Genomic DNA, 19,097 nt, shown 5'->3' with positions numbered 1-19,097 from the left:
AGCTCAAGCTCGTTGGCAGTATTGTGTTGATGCTGTCATTCGCAATATTAGCTTCTGCTGCCCTGCCCAGTTTATACTCACTTGCACCCAGTGTGAGCGTGTGTCTAATCACAGACTTTAGTGGCTCCGTCAGTGCTTCCAGAGTCAACGTAAATCTCTGTTGTGTGTTTTATGCATATGTGTGTTTATAAAGAGCGTCTGGTGGTCCACAATTGCTTACAGACCAAGTTTCTGTGTGTGTGTTCTTCATCATAAAGGTCAACCTGTGGTTCTGTGGTCGCTTCCAGACAGAGTTTGAGTGTTTTGACTCTTTGTGTGTGCTTGTGTGTGTGTGTGTGTGTGTGTGTGTGTGTGTGTGTGTGTGTGTGTGTGTGTGTGTGTGTGTGTATGGCATTACTTCCAGCCGTAAAGTTTCCCAGAGTCTCCGAAATGCATTCTGGCTGCAGATCTTACCAGCTTCACCTCATACTCACCCTCATTCAGCGCAATTCAGCTCTTTCTCCTCCCTCTGGTTCTGGATGGATTGATGCTCGGTACGAGGGAATGCCAGCAAAGGATCTGCATTTTTAACTTCCGACCCTGACGTTTCTTTCATCTGTCGATCAGCGCTGTGCGGTTGCGGTGTGTGTGTTTAATAAGTGGTAACTGCAGTTTTTGAAGTTTTTGCCAGCTTTTCAGTGGGTTTTGGAACGATGTTGTGTTGTGCACAAGGAGCGGACCGGCTCTTGCTGCGGGACAGATTACTGAAACAGCTCTCCGTTTCCTTCTGGAAAATATTTTTAGGAACCTTCAGGTTCTGGCACGTCATGCTTTCGAAGTTTTGAACCAATTCTGAACGATTTATGCCTGATTACAGACAGACTTTGTTCCTCACAAAGGTTTTTTTCTGACTTGCTGGGTCTTAAATACCTCAACACTTAGTTGATGGAAAACCCCCTTTTGGACTTTCTGCTGTTTGTTGATAAAAGCACTTGTGTGTGTGTGTGTATTTTGTCTACATGCGGAGATCGGGTGATACAGATTGGCTGGAGAAGAAACAAAAGACTTGCCTTGTGGCCATGAACCTGTGTGTGCATGTACTGTATGTGCGTGTGATTGAGAAGGAAAGCGACAGAAAGGGATCAGAATTCAGCAACACGACTGCACACATCTGCTTCTCATTGCCGAGTTTAGAGACAAGCCAAAAAGTTCTGGTGGTTGGCAACATAGACGCACTGAAACACTGAATGAGAACATGCACTGGGATCATGACGGTGAAATGGAGCGTGAAGCCCACCTCTCTGCCCACACCCAAATCCCTCTGACCCCTGACACCGAGCCTCTGAAATCATCAAACAGCCCAGAGCAAGCGCTCCATATGTGAAAAACATCAGAATGAATGGTCACACACATTCTGATGAGATGATGTTGAGAGAAGATGATGTAGATGAAGTGTAAAATCAGTAATATTACACTGTTAAAACCCAACAGTCAACTTTATCAAATGAAATGAGCGTAGTTAACTCATTTACTGAAAGTTTATTCTACTCATTTGAAAATAGTTTTGAACTCGGTGTTGAAGGTAATAAGTTAGTTAAATACCTCACTATTTTACCTTAAATGGAATAAGTTCACAGTACTCATATAGAATTAGTTTAACTCAATCGGTTTCCTCAAACGCTTTGAGTTGCCTTAACTTTTTGGGTTTTACAGTGTATAAATATATTGTATACATTACTAGTTAATAAATTGTTATGAATTTTATAGTATGCATTTGATCTTAATAATGTTAGTAATGCAGTTTTACAGTGTAAAAATTTAATTATTACACAGTGTTGGGGTAACGCGTTATAAGTAACGTGCATTACGTAATATTACTTTTTTTAAAGTAATGAGTAAAGAAGCATATTTCCTTTAAAAACAAGTTGTATTATTTGAGTTACTTTAAAAAAAAATGTAACATGAGTTACTTTTTACCTTGCTTAATTGGATTTTCAAAAATTTATTGCGGAATAAAAATGACCTTAGTCAGGTTGAATCGCACACAGTTGGCTCACACTCATCTTCATTATCAGGTCTGTTTTTTCACAGCAGACAAGTCAGTGTACTGTTCTAGTAATTCATGATATTGGTTTATTTTGAGTCGGAGGATTTATTCAGTACCTACTGAAGACACAAACCGTTTCACGACCACTCAGTTCAATTTAACTGATTCGACTGGTTCACTTAGAAGATTCGGGTTAAACAAATGATTCATTCTCAAATCGCCCGTCATCACTACAGACAGTCAGAATCAGAACCAATAGCTGGCCGGAGACTTACATTTTTGAAGTGGATTATCGTTAACCTATTTCATTCAACGAGTCAAAGAGAACAAAATAGTCACTTCCTGATTAACTGGCGCCTAATATCAACAAAATAAAAATGTAAATTGCTGCGCAAATCTTTTCTTCATTTAATAAACGAATTGGGCCTTAGAAGACAATACTGACACGCAATGCAACACTGCACATGTACTTTCAATTGTTTATATTAATATGCATTTTTATTGTTATTACAATATTACATAATTTAATTATGACTTTAGAATTGTTTACATTAATATGCATTTTAATTTTGTTAAAAGAATAACATAATTTAAAGATTAATTTATCCTGTTTTATATTATAAATGAATCCTTAAATTGTTTGTGAAAGGGTATTATTACTAATTATTACAAAATGGTTATTGCTCCTCTGAGTACTTCTGTTTCGTTAAATCTTCTGACAATAATGATATATCGTCATTTAAGAGACAGCACTTCTCCACCATTGATGAATTTTTACAGCAGTCCATATTTTAGGTGTATTACGGTAAAATAAGCCCATTTAAGTGGGGATCAAACATGAACACATGTAGATAGAATAAAATGGTTTAGTTTGTTTATAAGTGGAGGCTTGGTCCTGTATTATGATGTACAATATGCTCATATATTCGAAGCAGAAAATTTCATCAAATTTAGGTGAAAAATCATTAAAGATGAATAATGGCTTGTGGCGAAAGAGTTAAACAATGTCTCTCACATGAGGTTGAGGTTATGTTTTAACATTACAGCATACTTTTAAAAAAGAAAATTAGTCAACACACCAACTATTCCAGACAGTTCCCAGTACACTAGTACTGGATTGAGATCATTGTAGGTGATTCAGAGGAGTTGCCGTCTGTGAGCTCATCTTATTACCACAGTGTTCGCAAGACAGACAGGTGTGTGAGTCTGCAGACACGCATAAATGCTCTTTCACTGATGCATGCAGAGACTGAGCTGGAGTGTGTAAGTGTGGACTCTTAAGACTCTTCAGGGACTCTTCATCTGTGACGTTAACACTAATGAAACATGTCTGTCGTTTACCCTCATCACCTTGTTCATCTGTAAACCGCAATCTCTCCGGGTTAAAGCCGGCCATTCCACTCTTGCTGGAGATTACTGTCATTTTCGTAACAGTCGCACACCAATATTTTCCTCTCAGATGGCCTGACCACAAAGAGTCTGATAGCAAATTGAGTCTGATCCTTTTTTTTCTTTTAGTATCGACTTGTTTGTAGTGTTTTGACATCTGGAGTTCGGTATTGTATTGGTTACGCTTTATGCTTTATTAGGCTCACTTTGCTGCAGCCTTGATCTAGCCGGGGTCTGAAGGCTTTTCTGTTGTTCTTTGCTGTTTGCGACACCCACTGTTGGGAAAATAGGCCATGCCCAATCAAAGTTCCTAGTGCATGTGATACAGCCCGCATATACACACATTCAAACTCATGGATATGCTAAATCATTATTCTAGCATTACTCACTCGTTGACGACACACCCAGTGCTTGACCACATTCACTTTATTTTCAATAGTCAGTGGTTTAAAGTATGATTAACTGTTATAAAATTGGAAGCCATAATTAAATCTGTGATCATTTGTCCATCTTTTGTGTAGTTTTGAAATCACTTGTAGCTTTTCCACAACACAGTGTTCTCAATTCTGTGACAGATAATTACAGAAGTACTGATATGAGAGTTGTTTGCAACTGTTGAATAGAAATCCTGGAGTAGCAATCAATAAGGAGTAAATCACCTTGCATCAATTATGCCAAGTCAGTTTGTGGCATTTAATCATTGCTTCAAGAGATTTGTTTACAAAAAATGATTCGTCCAGTGATCAAACAAGTGAAGTGTTTGTGAAACATTTGAAGAGTTTATTGACAAAACTAGTTAAAAAAGCCTTGTTCATCCAACACTCAAACAACTGAAGACTTTGAGTCAGTCGTTTAGTTATTAATTCAATAGATTTATTCACAAACTCTAATTCATTTATTAACGAAACAATTGAAATGTTTTTGAAACATTTACAACATTAATTGAAGATGTAATTTTTAAAATGCTGGTTTATCCAACACTCTCAAACAACTGAATTCTTTGAGTCTTTAAATCATTCATTCAATAGATTCATTCAAAAGCTGATTCATTAAGTCATGAAACAATTTAAGTTTTTGTGAAACATTTGAAGAGTTTATTGACAAAACTAGTTAAAAAAGCCTTGTTCATCCAACACTCAAACAACTAAAGACTTTAAGTCAGTCGTTTAGTCATTAATTCAATGGATTCATTCACAAACTCTGATTCATTCAGTAATGAAACAAGTGAAGTGCTTGTGAAATATTTAAAACATTTGTTGAAGAAATTAGTTGGAAAAATGCTGGTTCATACAATACCAACAATAACAACTGAAGTCTTTGAGTTAATCATTGAATAAATAATTCAGTAGATTCATTCAAAAGCTGATTCATTAAGTTATGAAACGATTTACGTTTTTGTGAAACATTTGAAAGTTTTATCGAAGAAGTTATTTTAAAAAACGCTGGTTCATCCAATACTGAAACGACTTAACTTTTTGAGTCAATCATTAACTAAATAGATTCATTCACAAACTCTGATTCTTTCAGTAATAAAACAAGTGAAGTGCTTTTTAAACATCTGAAACATTTATTGAAGAAATTAGTTACAAAATGCTGGATCTTCCAACACTGAAACGAAATCTTTGAGTCAGTCATTGAAACATTATTATGGATTCATTCACAAACTCTGATTCTCTCAGCAATGAAACGCGTTTGTTGAAGAAATTAGCTTTAAAACTGTTGGTTCATCCAATACTCAAACAACTGAATTCTTTGAGTCAGTCATTGAGTCATCATTCATTCAATAGATTCATTTAAAAGCCAATTCATTAAGTAATTAAACAATTGAGAATTTTAAATGTTTATTTTTTTTTTCATTAAATACTTTATTCAAAAACTCTGCTTCATTCAGTAAACAAGTGAAGTGTTTATAAGTCATTGGATTATTCATGAGATTTGTTCAGAAATTCTGATTCATCCAGGAATGAAACAAAGGAGTTCTTGGAGTTTGAGTTCCAGAGACTTGTTCATAAATATTAGACCATTCAGTAATTTAAAGTAATAAAACCAGTGAAATTTTAATCCATAATTTTTAATTGTTCAAAATCAATAATTTAAATGCATTTCTTAAGTATTTAATTTCTTTTTTTAAAGACTACAGCAGTTAACATCTGCTCAAAACCTCTAGTAAATTGCAGGTTTTTTTGTTTTGTTGTCAGTTTTAAAATTATAGTGGGAGAATCACAGTCTTTGTTAAAAAAAATAAAAACAAACCTTCACAGTTTATTTATAATCGAGCAGCTCTCGTTTAAACCAAAATCCCAGTCAATTGCAGTCCAAATTATGGCTTTTTAATTCTCTCATAGGTTTCATCACAAACGTAGCTTTTAAATAATTGAATTGGGTTGCAGAATGGGCTAAACCGAGCCATAATTGACTTTGGCCTTGTCTGAGTGTGTGGCACTGAATTAGGAATGTGCTTATTGGGGTTTTTGTGTGTGTGTGCCTGTGCTTTTCTATCCCTTCCATTGTAATAATGGCCTTTATTCTCTCTTTCTTTCTTGTAGTGTGTCTGCAGCAGTTCTCAAGAGGATCAGCGGAAACACAAGAGGAGGAGGAGGGCAGAGAGAGAGCGAGAGAGAGGGGGAAAGTCAAAAAGTAAGTGGCAAATACGGAGATCTAGGGCTGTGTTTGGCAGTGAGGAGTAGGGATGGTCTGGTTTATCCACATTTTGTTTCTAAATTCTTTAATATGTCGAGCTTTAAAAGGGATAAATACGGAGATGCGACTTTGCAGAAGGGTTCTGGCGTGCTGACAGCTTGCTGTGCTTTAGACTGTCAGTGCTGTAAACTCTTGCAGAGAAGTTTAAAGAGACATCTTTTAAAGAGTCACTGCTGTGTCCATCTGAAAAATCACTTTCACATTCAACATCTTCAGGAATACATTTCAGTTTAACTTAATTCACCTGCTGTGAGAAACGTGTAAGGACTGTAATGGTTTTGTGCAGTATAGTTGAAAGTTGTTTTGCATGTGCATCAAGGTGTATGGATCTTATGTTTTTAAGATGACTTGTCTAGAATAAAAAGTTGTGAAGCTCATCATATTGGAAATATATAGGATGTAGCGCTATTAAAGATTTTCTTTTATACTAACATTAATCGATATTCAATGCACTCTATGTCTGTAATTGAACTGTATATACTATTTTTACCACATGATTAGAGTTCATCATTTAATGCTTAGTTATTTTTTAAATGATTAAACATTTAACCTCGCTGTAATATTTAGATAATGTCGAGCAAAATGGTATAATGCTAATACAAGTTGTTAGCAATTCCAGCGTTAAGCATGTGACATTTGCAGGAAGATCTCTAAACATTAAGTCACTTAGAAAGTGTGTGTTAACATTATATTGAAACATCTGTTTATATTTTCCAAATCTGCTAACCACGGAGTTAAGGGGTCAGAAAAATATCAAGCTGTGAACATTTTTGTAGATTTTAAATGGGGAAAATACACCTAAAAAATGTGACCTAAAAAGTTAGTGAGTTTACATTATATAACATACTTTGTAGAAATTCTGTGACTTAAACTGCACAACCCAAAAGAAATGATGCTAATCAAAAAAGGATAAGAGTTGGCTGTGTATAAAACAAAAATTATTGATTTTCACACTTTATTTTGATGGTCCGTTTGTTGAATATAGGTTTCATTGCATCTACATGCCAATTAATTCTCATTAGGTTATAAGTAGACTGTTAGGTTGGGGTTAGGGGTTAGTGTAAGACATGTACTTGCAAAGTTTCTTATAGTCAGTTAAGTGTCTGTTTAGCATTGGTATCAGTTAAGCAGACAGTCTACTAATACTCAAATGGACAATCAAAATAAAGTGTTACCTGATTGATTTTATAAGATTTGATTCATTTATAAGGGAAAAACTTCCTTATATAATACCTCTCCATTATGCATGTTAATCATGTGAAATTGGCACTTGTGTGACTTTGGTCAATCAATTATAATAGTTTGAAAACAATGATTTTTGAAGTACTGTAAAATACTTGCTTACACTAAAAATGTAGAAATGGTTTCACTATGTTGGTGAAAATCTAGTTTTTTTATGGCAAGGTTGACATTTGTTTGAAATTGCTTGTATATATTTTTTCTTTTTGAAAGAAATTGACTTTCTCAAGAAAGGGAAATTTTAAGTTAATCAAGTGAGTTTGACAAACAAAACATCACTAATAGCAAGCAATTGTTTCACGTGTTGACATTTTGATGTTGCATTTAGTTTGGAAAGTTGGTATTTTGTCCCTCACTTGTTGATATCAAGTGTTTGCTTATGTGTTTTACTCAAAATTAATGTTACTCTCCTTCCTCTCGGCTCACCATCTTTAAAATTGTAGCAATCCATACAAGAATCCTGGAAGAAAATCTGAAGAAAAAAAGAATCACAATTTAACAGAAGTCATTTGTTTTAGGTTAAACCAAACTTTTATTTTGACAGTATGTCATGAAAACACTTTAGTTTGTGAGTTTTCACCATATCTCTAATTTTTCATATATAATCATAGCCCAATTTTGTGATGTTAAGTGTTTCTATAGCTATGTTTCCATCCAAAAATGTAAATTAACTTTATGCACAAAACTGGATTATTGCATAAAAGAATAAAGCACTGTTTCCATCCAACAAGTCAAATCAAACAAAATCATTACTTCTTGATGAACTGGCGCCAAATACAGTATCAACAGTAATAATGGAATTTGCTGCGTTAAGAGAAGCTGCATGAATCTTTTCTTAGTTTATTAAATGACTTGCACCTCAGAAGACAATCCTGACACGCAGTGAATGTGCAATGGCGTTTGAAGGTGTGAGACACGGAGCACAGATGTTCTTGATTCTGGAGGTCATTGATAATATAACTACACTAATACTGAAACGGTTAAGATGTTTTAGAATGATCAAAACAGCATTTCAGATGTTTTACAATATACTCAGCCTGCTGATTTATCCATGCGCACATATTTTTATCATCACATGACCTTTTATAACAAAATAACATGATCTTTTTTTAATGTGCACACTGGAATTTGTTTGGTAAAAGTGTTTGCATCGCAGTTTAAGTGCATCTTTTCTTATCGAATCAAAAGTTTATCCTCCTCAGTTATGTTCAAAATTGATGCGCATCTTGGCATTTCCATCAACCAGTTTTTTATGCGCATCTCCAAAATGCGCATAAATATAGGTGGATGGAAACAACTTGATTTTACAATTCCATTCATGTTTTCCACATCTCATGAATCACACAGCATAAAGGCCAGTTAATCAGATAATTGTTCACAAAACCCACCTAGTTGATTATGTTTCACCATTTAAGAGTCATTTAACAGGATAAAAAGCTTTCATAAATGTTAGGTGAAGGGGAAAAAAAAAAAGTGTAATAAAGAAGATAATTTCTCATAGGATTGTCTTGACCGTTTTTCCGGCCACTCCCTGATCTCCTACCTTTGACTCACGTCTGTTATTGGCTGCCTCGACCTGTTGTCCTTCAATAAAGGATCGGTTCTGTGCTCCTTTTATTTTTTTGTACAAATAAGGTCAATGAAACCTGAAACCAGAAAAGAAGCGCACACTCTGTCTTTCCACCCTTACCTTATTGCATTAATATTGGAGCCTGCAGCAGTCTGCTCTTTTTCATGCGGTGGTGAGGAAATTCTGATTGCAAGGCAGATTACAAGCTGCACTTGATTTCACTATAAGATCCCGACGCCTCGTTTTTTTTCTTTTCTTTTTTTTTTTGCCGGTTATTAAGCAAGAACGGTGGACACTAAGTTCCTATTACTGAAAGAAAATATTAGCTCCACGTACATAAAGAGAGAGCGAGACCTTGGAAAACGTTGCTCTGCTATCACAAACCATTTTTCATAAACCCTCAATGCGGTATTTGCCTCATTCGCTGACAGTGATTAATAGCTCCTGTCAGTCACGTCTCTATTATAATAAGTGTGTGTGTATGCGTTTGTTTTGTTTTTTTTGCTAGGTGATTAAACCCAAGACGTGTGTCTGTGTGTGTGTTTGTGTGATATTATGTTTAAATGGTGTTTGGAAAGTTGAACACTTACCGGGCACTATTAGCCATTTCTTGCTTTGTGACATTGTACACTGGAAAAAAATGCTGGGATTCACACAATTTCTTCATGTTGTCCCAACAAAAATCGATCAAGTTAACTTCTGCGTTTTTACAAATTTAAGTGGATTGAACAGAAAACAATTATAGTTGTTAAAATCATCTGGATTGGCAAAGAAATCATTCTTGAAGGACTTCCAGAGTTCATCAAGATTCTTTGAATTCATCTTCAATGCCTACTCCATCTTACTCCAGACATGCTCAACAATGTTCATATCTGGTGACTGGGCTTGCCAATCCTTTAGCACATGGACCTTCTTTGCTTTCAGAAACTTTAATGTGGAGGCTGAAGTATATGAAGGAGTGCTATCCTGCTGAAGAATTTCATAAAAACAGGATGGGTTCATACTTTTGATTTGTTTATGCCAGAAATCTGAGCATGAAAATGACCAGTGTTCTATTGACCAGTTTGGTAATTTTTTTTGTTGCATTTTCTTGGTTTTGGTGGACTGGAGTGTCACTGGTGTGCTCTTCTTCTGTTGCTGGAGCTCCTCTGCTTAATGATTGTGTTGTGTGTTCAGAGATGTTCTTCTGTAGACCTTAGTTGTAAACAAGGGGTAATTTGTGTTACCGCTGTGTTCCTATGAGCTTAAACCGGTCTAGTCATTCTCCTCTGGCCTCTGGCATCAACATGGCACTTTCACCCAAATACTGTAACTGCCACTTGCTGGATGTTTGCTTTTTTCTATCTTTTGTAAACCCTAAATTTGGTTGCACACAGAAATTGATCAGCAGCTTTTGCGAAACTGTAAAAATATTTATTGCTGCCTTAATTTTTTTAGTTGATGCAAATTAACTTTTCTAGTCATCTTAACTTACATCAATCAAATTGATTTGTAGTATTAAGTTAAACTTTGCAAAACTTTAAACATATTTTTTTTGCTGAAACCTGATTAACTGATTAAATTAGTTGAATATACAGATATTTGACTTTTTGCCATGAATATATTTACAGTTAACTTTTTTGCTTTTTTATTATGTTTAGATAATTTTATCCCTCTGAACGAAAATTTCCTTGGCATTACTTGTAATGATATCTATAATAATGATAATAAAAATAATACAGTTATTATTATTATTATTATTATTATTATTATTATTATTATTATTATTATTATTATTATTATTATTATTATTATTATTAACTGTATTATTATTATTATTATTATTATTATTACACAATTAATTTATTAATTGTAATAATTTTATTTAAACTCATTCATATTTTTATTTTATTTTGCAGCTTTTATTAGCCTAACTTTTGCAACTTTTATTAATTTGTTTAATTTAATTAGTGTTATCTTAACAACAATATACATTTTATACATGGATAATAATAATAGTAAAAAAATAAAATAAATAATAATAAAAATAATAATAAATTACTGACTCCAGAATTGCCAAAAATATATGATCAATAAATCATGACAAGATTGAAACAGCTCTAATATTTTAATAAGTTATCTGAGATTCATCTTGCCGTTATTTAAGTTGACATGCCTTGTAAGGTTAATTTGATTCAAGTTAAACATTAATTTTGTTTTAGTGCATGTGCCATTCTTGAAAAATTACATCTGATTGTGAAATGATTGAGTTTCAGTGCCCAGCAGGATCTTATTTTATGGGTAGCAGCACAGTTTTTCATCTGAGATTAATAAAAGTGCATTGTTATTTACATTTCATCGACTTGTAGTGGTCAGGTTGGGGCGGGGCTACCTGCTTTCTTCAACCAATTACAGATGAGTGTTTTGAAACCTGATGTCAAATGTTTATGTAAATAAATGATCCCAGTACACTGTAAAGACAATATGATCAGGTAAGTCATGGCAGCATAGTTTTTTTTAGTCTTTTATTTGAATTAAAACCCATTAAACCAAGTAAATAATGATCAAAATAGTCATTTTCATGTAATGCAAGTTAAAATGACTCATTAGGTAAATTTGATTAAAATTTAGATTACATTGTTGCTTTAAATTTAGTTTCTGCTGTGTATTCTAATGTAGACGCAAATACACACTCTACACACATACACACAACATGATCATTCTAAAAAAAGCCTTCAGCAGTTCATCACAGAAATGTGTTCTCATGCTTTATGAATCAGCCTCAGTGTTTGTGAATCTAATTGTAAACATGACTATTCGATTAGCATAGATTTATCCTTCTGACAACCGCAAAAAAAAAAAAATGTTTGTTTGTGAGCCAGATCACATGACCCATGTTGCCCAAACCGTCCTACTTCAGGCTAAAGAGCTTCAATCTGCCCCCTCTTGATGAATGTTTAACAGCAAACAGTGCGTTTTGAATATCAATACGCACACGCAGACGTACAAGAGCGAGTGATTATTTCAAACATGTCTTCGTTTGCCTCCGGAGTCTCCAAAGCTTGTGTGGATTTGACTGTGCAAGTACAGAGAAAATTGCTGGTCTTCTTGTGATTGCTTGTTGACAGCCACCGGGCCTCACATCATTTACCGGAGAGGTCAAACCGCCGTCACCTCCTGTCCAACATGCTTATTTGCCGGAGGTCTCGTCGTTATTAGTTTTAATGGTTTATTCAAACAGCTGTGTTGAACGAAAGGTCTTTAGGGCCCCTTTTAGAGTTGAAATGTCAGGGAACCCTGTTTGAGCAGGAGCCTGGATTTTTTTTCCGAGAGATGTTGGAGCCCTGAGGGCACGTAATAACAAAATTTACATGAAGTTAACTTTAAGTGCTCGGGAAACTGCTGCTCATTCACACCCCAGAGTCACACACACACTTTTTAATGCGATGAGGCTCAGTGACTGGTGTGTTGTGCTTGGAGCACTGCCATACACTCGTTTGCTTTGCATGTGTGTGTGAGCAGGTTGCAAAAATTAACACTTGAGATGCGTGTTTATGCGCATGTTTATACTTATGCTTTAATTTGATTATAGTTATGTTTATTTAATTAATTTCTTTGTTCATTTTTGCATTGTATAATTACTTTTAATGTAAAAAGTTTAAACAATTTCCTTTTTAAAATGTGTTTGGTTGTGATATTTGCTTTTTATTTGTAACTTGCATTCTTTGACTGCCTTGTTTGCATTTATTTATTTAATGAATTGCTTATTTACAAAGATAGTTTTATATTTATTAGTGTTGTACTAATATTTTGAACATTAAATCTGCTCATTTGCCATTGGCAGGTATGGAAAAAGGTTAATTTCGGGCTTTATCTGTGTGTGCGCTTTTCTGCCAGCCGAGTCTATTTGTTAGGAGCTCTGTTGCACAGTCGTAGTTTAGCCAAGAGACTCTGATATAGTGAAACTCTGCAGTCTTATACATCAAGAGCTGCTGAATTTACGACCCTTGTGTAATAATAAGCAATGGAGTCAGATATATGACCCCTTGCTGAAATTATCGACCCTCTGCTGTGGAAGAGTTATAGGCGGTCTCACCTGTCCTCCCACCAGTTCATAATCTCTGAGAGAGCGGACGGGACACTGCGAAAAATCGTCCGTTTTCAGGAAATAGACCCAAAGCTTGCTCATAGATTCAGTGGAAGATACTATCAGGAAAGGCTTGTGCTGCTCACTTCTCCGTTTGAAAACCTAGAGAAGCAGATGCATTAACTGTTTAGAGACCTTTAAAGATAGCACGCTAACTCAAATAGATCTCTAAATGTGAATGATTTGGAATGCTCTGCATATTCAGCATCTCATATAATGCCTTGTTTTACGGTTGAGTTTGTTGTTTGCATGTTGCTAAGCTAAAACATAAAAAAACGGATCTGCTTGTTAAGTCTGATGTCACACGAAGTGGCTTCCGGTTCCAAGCGCTATATCAAACTGTATGGGGAGACTCATCAAATGGTGATAATAAACGTTTACAAAGCGATGTAATACTTTCGAACATCACGATCACCATATATATGTCATATATATGTTTAAACAACAATTATGTTAATTTAAGGCTTATGTGTCACATACAGTTCCTGGAGGGTCGCAACTACAAATAGGTATCGCTGCAGCCCGTAGACCTCCAAGTGGGAGGGATTACACCACAAATTGGTTGGGTGACCTCCAAGTGGGAGGGACTTATGCCACAAGTAGGTTGGGTGACCTCCAAGTGGGAGGGACTTACGCCACAAGTAGGTTGGGTTACTCCAAGTGGGAGGGACTTACACCACAAGTAGGTTGGGTTACTCCAAGTGGGAGGGACTTACGCCACAAGTAGGTTGGGTTACTCCAAGTGGGAGGGACTTACACCACAAGTAGGTTGGGTTACTCCAAGTGGGAGGGACTTACGCCACGAGTAGGTTGGGTGACCTCCAAGTGGGAGGGATTACACCGTAAGTAGGTCGGGTGACCTCCAAGGGGGAAGGACTTATGCCACAAGTAGGTTGGGTTTAGGTGGTGTAGGTGGAGTAGAAATTAATAAAACACATCAGGTTACCGTGAGGTTGGGTTCAGGGTTCAGGGTTGGGGTAGGTGTAGACAATAATAAAACAAAGCAGGTTGCTGTGAGGTTGGGTTTAGGGTTGGGGTAGATGTAGACATTCATAAAGCATAATATTGGACTCTGTGTCATGTACAAGACATTAAATAAATGGGTTTGTACAGCCCACTTGTAGCTCAAGGCCCTCCCACTTGGAGCTCAAGTCCCACCCACTTGGAGTTGTCCTCTGATTATACCTCTTCACAATTTAGTTTCAATTCTAATTAAACACAACTAATCAAACTAATTGAGTCCTTCAGGCTTGTTAGAAACCTATAGGTAAGAATGTTGAAGCAGGCGTGGAACTAAACTGTGCAGAGCTGCGGCCCTCCAGGAACTGGATTTAACACCTGTAAACTAAGGTATCTTTACTTTTACTCAAGTGATTGATTGATTGTACTGAACAAACAAACTAACAAATCTGAACTACCAATTAACACTAAAATAGAATTGCCATCTTTACACAGTCTTTAAGTCGATCCATTAATATGCCACCTCAGTAGGCATGCAGCTTTTCAGCTTTCTGATCAGAGCGAGAGTGGGTTTGATGGATATATTTGCTCCTTCAGCAGTAATAGTTGTGATCTATCCCAGAAGTCTGCAGTGCTATAATCTATTCCGCGATCCACAATCTCAGAGAGGCCGGGACATGACATGCCAGTGGAGGAGATGGAGCACTTCACCAGCTTCCGACAGGCAGAGCAAGTTGTTTTCCTCACAATCCTAACAGAAGGAAATGCTCTTTAGCTTCTGATCTGAGTTCAGCCGCCATGAAGTTTCCCAGACCCATATTCGGAGTGGATCTTGCATCATGCTTCGATTTAAAGCTTTCAGGGCACCAAACTGAGGGAGAGCATCAAAATCTGGTCATGCCTGGCAGGGGTAATTTGACCCAGAGGAGCTGACAGAAAGATTGCAAGCAGAGCGAGCGGGAGAGAGGTGAATAAGTGAAGGAGGATGAATGGGTAAATGAATTAGAGCTGCTTTCTGTCTGAGCAATTGCGAATTGTGAAACATATTCTCTGTGGTGAGCCAAAGACTAGACCGTACACCTCAGTCATCTTTGAGGGAATTGAGTTTTCATCCATTTATATTGTTCATATGTAGAATCATGGATTTTAAAGAGCTCGGCTTACACTTTATTATTTAAATAATTTTAAAAGTGATTATTTTATATTTTAAAGAGATTCAATTCATCTTTATTTATTTATCGCTTTTACAATGTTGATTGTTTCAAAGCAGCTGACTATAGAAGTTCTAGTGAATTGAAACTGTCAGTCCAGTTTTCAGAGTTGAAGTTCAGTTTCGTTCACTTCAGTGTGGTTTAATTTTCAATGCAGAAAGTCTAAATCCATCGATGCGCAGCTCCACAAGTCCCAAACCAAGCAAGCCAGTGGCGACAGTGGCGAGGAACAAACTCCACCAGTTGACGAAAGTGAAGGAAAAAAACCTAGAAAGAAACCAGGCTCAGTTGGGCATGACCATTTCTCCTCGGGCCAAACTTCTTGTGCAGAGCTGCAGTCTAGGCGCCAGAGGATTAAGAACACTGGACGTCAATTGTTAAGACTCTGCAGGTGTGAGTAGGTCACTTGCAGGTGTACAGGCTGGCATCAATGCAGCGAAGGGTCTTTCAGGAGTCAGTCTCATGCTCTCCACCCTTCCATGACCATCAAAGCATCTGCTCAGGATGCAGCCTGGTCCAAGGTTATGGAGACCTCTAAAAGACCTGAATGGTTGGCATCATCTTTTCGTTGTGTTGATTCTTGAGGTCCTTGATGGTTGGCATTATCTCTTCACTTATCTTGGATTACATCAACGGCGCTACACAATCTCAGATGTCATTAGTAGTTTGCAGGACAAAACAAAAATATTTATTTAAACACACACATGACCCTGGACCCTGGTCTTATGTTGCTTGAGTATATTGTTGGCAATAGTCAAAGATACATTGGGTATGGGTAAAAATTGTAGATTTTTCTCTTATGCCAAAAAATCTTTAGAAATTTAAGCAACGATCATGTTCAGTGAAGATATTTTGAACATTTACCATCGCATATATACCAAAAATGATATTTTGATTAGTAATATGTATTGTTAAGAACTTTAAAGCTACTTTTCCCCTCAAAATTTATATATTTTTGAATCCTCTAATTTGAGATTTTCACATTGTTGTATTTCAGCCAAATTATGTTCATGGAAAGTGTAGCTATTTGTCTTTCAGATGATTGACTGTTTCACAAAAATTGACACTTGTGTCTGGTTTTGTGGTATCTAAATTGTACATGTAACTGTACATTGCAATTTTTTATACAATTTTTCGATAGCTGTATGTATTATACATATTATATAATCAAAATCGAATCCAGCTATTGAGTTTATTTTGCTATCTACATACTAAAGTGAAGGACACAAACACTTAAACATTGTTGACTCATCTTGCAAAAAGGCTTGAAAATGTACATATGTGTACATAAATAGTCCAAGTGCACATTTAAAGACTGCTTGTAAACCCCGTTTTATTTTTAGACAGTTTAAAATTACTTTCATAATATCCAGTACAAGCTTTTCTAATGCTCATCATCAGTTGCTAGGCGATGAGATCAAGAACAAGATCATTCCTCTGCAGGCTCGGTTTGACATCACTTCGATTAGATGACACAGGAGAGCATATATATATCTAACTTAACAGAAAATGTCTTATTTAGCCATTTCAGCTGGTGTACGGTGTCATGACAGGCCGTATGATCTCTCAAAGTAAACAACATCTTTTCCGTCAACAAGTGACTCAGTGAATGCGAGCACTGAGGTCAGAGGTCGTGAGAGCGAACTTCTGGAAATCACCAGGCTTCCGTTTGACTCTTTGGACGCAGATTTTGGCCTCTAAACGAGGTTTTAATTGACTTGTAAAATTCTTGTGTGCTTGTTTGAGTTTTTTTCCCCTCATTTGACTTGCAGTCACATCGCTTCTTGACGTTATGACAAGTGCCTTTCCATTTTTTCCCCCCTCTTTTTCCTTTGACGAAAACAGACAGGTATGACACTTAACGATTGTGTTGACCTTTCACTATGTCACTTGGTATTTTGATGATAATACGGTTGTGTTCTCTCGCTGTGACATTGTCTTTCTTGAAGCTCCTGAGAAACAATTAGCTGTCAGATGCGGTGAAACTAGCCGAGTCCCAAGCCTCCCGCTGAGGAGTTTCTGCCCTGACAGAGTATTGATTCTCCTTCCTCTCCCATCCTCTTCCTCCTGCTATCTCAGACGTACATCTTTCCCTCCTTTCGCTCTTTCCACTGGATAGCGAGTTAAAACTGCAGAAGCGAGGACAAATCTCTTCGGTATGCTCTCTTATTCTGTCTCACTTTCTCCCTGAATGATCTATTGTTTCTTTAGAAATGATTTTCTTAGGCTGGGAAAGAGAGAGTGTGTGCGATTCGGGCACTTTGTCAGATATATTAAAAGAAAAAGTTATGAGAGCTGAGGCAGAGGAAGACGGATCCTTTCGCTTACTCGACAGAAGTGCAGTTATTCTGCTAGTCATCATTTCCGGGGCTTTGACAGATGTCTGAGTGTTCAACCGCAAGCTGTCATTAAAGCAGGAAAAAAGGGAGATTGCAAATACAAAGACATTCATATCAACATTTTTATATCAGCTTTGATTGATATGTAATGGAATATTTTGTTATTTGATATTAAATTAAGTCCGAGTGTATACTTTGGCATAGTTGTGATTTTAAGAATTCAATTTATACATTTATTCCTGTATCTATATATTTATTAGTATTTATGTCTAAATATTTAGTTACACAACAGTTCTGTCTGGTTCTCGAATCTTATTGGCTGATAGCATATTCTGTGATATCAGAACTCGTACAGCCTCTTTGCTCTTGTGTATTACTCCACCCACATGGAGTGACAGCAGATCAATAAACTCACTACTGTTTGACAAATATTGCGGCCGTTGGACAACATAATGTATTTTTGAGGCTTTTTTAGTTGTGTAGATTGTAACCATGCCGGTATTAATCAGGATATGGCCTATTTTAAATATTTATAATTTTGGAGATGCATCTCTCAGCTTGTCATTAAGCAGAGCAAAGACAGTTGATGTTGTCCATTCACAAGATGTCAGCAGAGACCGCATAATAAGCACTTAGAGGAGGATAAACTCCTAAAATAAAGTTGTAAGTTAGTTGTCATTAGTTGTGTTACTTAGTTACTTTTTATTGTAAGTAATGCGATACAATACTTTTGAGTTACTTTTTATTACCTGGCTGAGGTTTGATCTCCTTCAGAGCTTTCTTTTCTTTCTTTTTTAATAGAGGAGCTCTAAAATTAACAACATACTTTGTAACCTACACCTACATTTACCTTTAAAAAACACACATCTAAAATACTTTAGGATAATGCTATCTGAGAATTTCCTTAACCCAGAGCTACAGTATACATGGCGTATATACAGATTATTGAAAATTTAACGCAATGTGTTTGCTACTTTCTGTTATTATTTGTCTGAAGTAAAATCACTGTCCATTAAAACAATCCTCTTTTCCTTTTCTTCGATGTGATTAAAGTAATGGATGATTAAAATAATGAATGATTAAATAATGAATGATTCATTGTGACTACTTTAATTTTAATTCAACAATTTATTATTTTCAAGCTAATCAATTTAACTGTAACTCGTGTTACATTTTCAAAATATTATTACTTATTTTTTAAAAGTAATGCGTTATTTTACTCGTTACATAAAGTTATATTATTACTTTCAATATTAATCCGGTGTATATACAGGATGTATTCATATACATGTATATATGCTTTGCATTTTGTTTCTAATTTGCATTTTTTTTCTTTTGTTTGACTTTTTTTCTTTTGCTTTTACTATTCTCTTTCTTTTTCTTTGATTGGTTTCCTCATCATTGCTTTTTTGATTTACCTTTTGTTTTGATTTACTTTTTTATTTGTTTTGTTTTGTTGGATAATATTTATTAATAATTAGTTAGAATAAAAAGTAAATTATTTAAATTAGGCAAATGAGTTGATAGATCATTTCTA

General features: G+C 35.8%; 1 protein-coding gene across 3 annotated transcripts in view; it reads left to right on the top strand.

Moving 5' to 3' along the window:
- plxnb2a.1 (plexin b2a, tandem duplicate 1) overlaps positions 1–19,097 on the top strand; it is a 175,349-nt gene that overhangs the window by 86,985 nt on the left and 69,267 nt on the right. For all 3 annotated transcript variants that reach the window (XM_009300284.4, XM_009300283.4, XM_073946285.1), the window contains one exon: positions 5,962–6,052. The gene's annotated coding sequence lies outside the window, so the exon portion shown is untranslated. The remainder of the gene's footprint in view (positions 1–5,961; positions 6,053–19,097) is intronic.

Source organism: Danio rerio, chromosome 4, assembly GCF_049306965.1.
Source record: "Danio rerio strain Tuebingen ecotype United States chromosome 4, GRCz12tu, whole genome shotgun sequence".
NCBI classification, from domain to species: domain Eukaryota; kingdom Metazoa; phylum Chordata; class Actinopteri; order Cypriniformes; family Danionidae; genus Danio; species Danio rerio.
This window is presented reverse-complemented; position numbering and strand designations above follow the sequence as displayed.